At 39.5% G+C, this 4,578-nt stretch overlaps 1 pseudogene; it reads right to left on the reverse strand.

The window, feature by feature from the left end:
• Positions 1-2,011: 2,011 nt before the first annotated feature.
• On the reverse strand, positions 2,012-3,594 carry LOC110589020 (annotated as a pseudogene).
• Between the last annotated feature and the right edge of the window lie 984 nt (positions 3,595-4,578).

Consider the following 4,578-nt stretch of genomic DNA (forward strand, 5'->3'; position numbering starts at 1 on the left):
CCCAGGACCCTGGGATCATGACCTGAGCTGAAGGCAGACGCTTAATGACTGAGCCACCCAGGCACCCCTGTATGATACATTTTAAAGAATACATTCTCAGTCACAGGGATTTGAACTAATTTAGAAGTTGCAAATTTAAAATGCTGATGGTAGTATATTCCCACCAAGTCTAAAGAATATTTGAGGGAGATGCATGTAATCCTTTTGACTGAAAAAAATCAACACTTAAAATTTTATAGAACTAAAAAATGTTTCAAACATGTCCATTACCAGCAGAGTAGTGATTTAGATACTCAGAAGAGCTCTCCTCTTTACATTGAAAATGCATCATTGAGTTCCAAGAAATAAGCGAAATCTTCGAGGGCCCAAACAAGCAAACAGCAAAGCTATAAGGTGAAACCTTAGCAAGAAGCAGTGAAGAGTAAGTTAACCTGGAAGCTGAGTTGGCCCAAGGTGTAAATACCCATGCTAAACTAACCCTGAGATTAGATGCTATTATGAGAGTGTATCACAGTGTGCAGGAGCCTAACCAGGAGGGATCAAAGAGCCCCAAGTAGTTACCAGAACCTCTTGGATCATAGCAGAAGCAAACAGAAATCCTTTATAGTTTAAAGTATCTCACTTCTGGCCCTTAGAATTCCCACAGAGTAAGATCAAGAAAAGAAATGCTTATAATCAGAGATCACAAAATGGAAGGAAAGAAGACACAGGGGTAAGCATCAGCATAAAAAAGAAACACTTCAAATGCTTTTAAAAAGTTTTTTTAAAAAGTATAATTGATATTCTTAAAAAAGGAGAGAAAGTGGAATCACATAAAATGCTCAGTTAAAACCACAAAGGCAGAAAAAGTGTGGAAGACAAAAGTAGGAAAAAGGGCAAGAAGAAGAAAAAAGTAACAAATATGGTAGATATCAATCCAACTATATCAGTAATCACTTTAAATATTAATGATCTATATGCACCAATTAAAAGACAGGAGTAGTCAAAGCTGATCAAAGAACAAGATCCCCATATATATTGTCTACAGGAAACTCAACTTGAATAAAAAGACATATTAGATTAATAGTAAAGGGATGTTGAAAGATATACCATGCTAACACTAATCAAAAGAGTGAGCATCTATATTAATTTCAGCCAGAGCAGACTTCAGAGCAAGGAAAGTTATCAGGGATAAAGAAGGAATTACATAATGATAAAGAGGTCAATACTCCAAGAAGACAAAACAATCCTTAATAAATACATATTTAACAATAGAGTACCAAAGTATGTGAAGCAAAAACTGATAGTACTACACAGAGAAGTAGATTAATCTTCTATTATAGTTGAAGACTTCAGTACTCCTCCACCAGAAATGGACAGATTGAGGAGGCAGAAAATTAGTATGGACATGGTTGAACTCAATAGTGCCATCAATTAACTGGATATAATTGACATCATCAATTCGAATTCATCAAACAACAGCAGAATACACATTCTGTTCATGCTCACATGGGACGTTTACCAAGAATGTACCAGAGTACATTCTGGGCCATATATCACACCTTAAACATTTAAAAGATGGGGCTGAAATTTCCAAGCTTCTAATCATAGCTTAGTCCTTCTGGTGACCAGCCCCCATTCAGGAGCCCACCAACATTGCCTCATAAGAACAAAAGATACTCCTATCACCCAGGAAATCAAAGGGAATTTGTTATACAATGCCACCTCTACATATATCGTTTCCAAATTTGTGGATTTTTTTTTTTTAAAGAAAAGAGTGGAATTTAATCTTTATTTACAGGACACTGCAAGAGAGGAGCTTCCACCTAGAAATAAGAAACCCACTGAGAGGAGGAGCTTCACACAGGTTGTACAGTTTGGAACTGGTCAAGTAGAGTTTCATTGTAAAAAGTGCTAACAAAACTAATAACTAATAACAAAACACATTTAAAAGGAGTTCTTAGTAGAGAAACAGTAAGACAAACTTCTCCCAAACAGAGTACACAACAACTTTCTGCCTCAGCTGTGCAATCTAAAAGTTAAAGGTCCCAGGAGTGCCATCCTGAACTTGGAATGTATAGCCTTCAGAGGTAGTTTCTCGTACAACATTCTGATCTTCCTCTTCCTCTACAGAGAAATACTTCTCAATCAAGTTTAATGAAGCTTCGTACAGAGGCTCATTTTCATGGTTTTGTAGAGCTTCAATTTTGTCCAAACCTCCACATTCTTCAATCATTATCCTAAGTTTCTCAGTTTCACCTAGTTTCTCAGCAGCCTGAAAGATGTTTGAAATGGCATCCAGAATAACCAGAATAATTTTGGTTATCTTTTGCAGTTAAGAGGTTCATCAATAGTTCTGTTACGCCACAATGAACGAGGTATACGATCTGTTCAGCTGTCCCACCACTTGTATAGTTGGTCACAGCCCAGACAGCTTCCTTTTGTGTCTTAAAGTCTGCCTTAGAACACCAACGAGGAATGGGACTAATCCGTGATTCACAACTTGCTGTATCTGGTCCTGGTGACCAGCGGTGATATTTGACATTGTCCACATAGCTTCCTTCTGAATATGAGTTTTGGGGTTTGTTAGGAGGCTGGGAAACACAAGTGCTCCTGCATCTATTACAACCTGAGTCTGTTCACTATCCCAGTGACAATATTTCCTATGGGTCTTAGAGCAAGAATCACAATGGGCGATTAAGTAGCTCCTAGAAGCTTCACAAGCTGGGGCACAACTCCTGTTTTCACAACCATTTCAATCCATTCATTTGGACCATCAGTAAGGTAGGAAATGGCCCAGCAGGCATCTGCCGATATGTCTGGATCATCATGATGCAGGAGACAAACTAAGGCAGGAAGAATCTGCTCAACAGCATCTAATGTGGGTGCAGGATTCTTGTTGCGACAAAGGTTTGAAAGTGTCCAAGTAAGGTTATGTAAGTAACCACGTGCTAAAGATGACATATCAGGAACTGCAAGGAGAGCCAATAGCAGGTCAGCTGCACCATACTTGATAACCAAGTCTCGAAAAACTGAACCATCACCTGCAATGTTTCCTAGAGCCCATACAGCTTGTTCACTGATGTGGGCATGGGAAGATGCCAACAGAGACATGAGTGCTGGGATAGCACCTCCATCTACCACAGCCTTGGTCTGTTCTGACATCCCAGAAGCAATGTTAGTGAGAGCCTAAGCAGATTCAAACTGAACGGGACTACAATCAGTTCTGCCCAAGAAGGACAGAAATTTTGGAATCAAAGCAGCCCAGATTATGTTGTCTATGGGGAGCTGCTTTTCCCTAGAAAGCAGTTTCCTAGCAGCTTGAGTAGCCTGGAGCTGGCTTTCCAAATTGTTGCTATTTATGCATTTGACAATGTTATCAACGGACCAATTTACAGTGCCCTGGTTGTTGCGGTTTTCCTGCAGTGGAGAGGTAACGTCATCAGGAAATGAGCCTATGTTTCTCCTTTTCAGCTTCTGGTCATCCTTCTTAGCTTTCCTTAGCTCCACATTAACTTCTGTTTGGTGCTGCCTTATTTCTGTACTGTCTTTCCCCTTGTTCTTGAATCTGTTAGGGCGGGCAGCTGGTGAATTAGCATTCTTGTTGGTGGACATGGTTATGAGACAAAGGGAGAAAGATGGCCGGCTCAGGCTTCCACAGGAGGCGGTCCGGGGCGTGCAGGCTGCGGGTCAGCTGCCCTCAAAATGTCCACCATGGATCACCCCAAAGACGGTGTCCAAATGTGTGGATTGTTGGTCAGATTTCTATTTAGTTCCATTGTTGAATTTGTCTGACCTTGTGCAAGTATCATACTGTCTAAATTATAATAACCATTTAATTGTTAATGAGGTAAGTTTTTGTCAACTCCTTACTGGTGCTTCTTCTCAGGGAGTATCTTGTATATTCTGGAATCTTTTTTTAGGCCTAGTTATTCTAAGTCAATGATCTACTTTCAGCTACATTGTCGTCATCATTTGGTACTACACCTGACAATTAACAAATACATATTTGGCATCTACCATATGCTTATACATGAGCTATGTTAGGCGCTGTAGCCCTGAAGTGTGCTGTTATGGCTCCTAACCTAAGAAAGGTTATAGACTTACTCTGAATTTTGTTTACCATGCTCAAAGATAGCAAGCATATTCTCCTTTAAAGGAATGTGGAATTCACAGTTGAAGAAGAAAATATGACCATCTTCCCCTTGATTTTAAGACATGCAAAATAAGACTAAACCTTAGGAGCTTACATCTAAACATAGCTGACTTCCAGCCAATTCTCAATATGTATTTAGAGTCTGGCACGTCTGCACATCTGCATACTTTATTCCACGTTGGTGAAAGTCTGGAAAGATGGTAAAAGTTTGTTAAAACAAAATTAGAAAATCTAGCCTTCAGAGTAAGTAGAGAAGGTACTTCCCTGATGTGATACATGTGCTTGTAAGAAGGCGCTGGTCTTCTAAATAGTCACCATAACCATTAAAGAAAGTAAATCTTTAGCTACCAGGATTATCAACTGCTATTTTGCAGCTAGTACGTGCATTGTTCATGATGGCAGGGAGCATTTTAATTAAGCAAAGTCAGACTTTTGAGGATTAA

This window comes from Neomonachus schauinslandi, chromosome 12 (genome assembly GCF_002201575.2).
Source record: "Neomonachus schauinslandi chromosome 12, ASM220157v2, whole genome shotgun sequence".
Classification (NCBI taxonomy): Eukaryota; Metazoa; Chordata; class Mammalia; order Carnivora; family Phocidae; genus Neomonachus; species Neomonachus schauinslandi.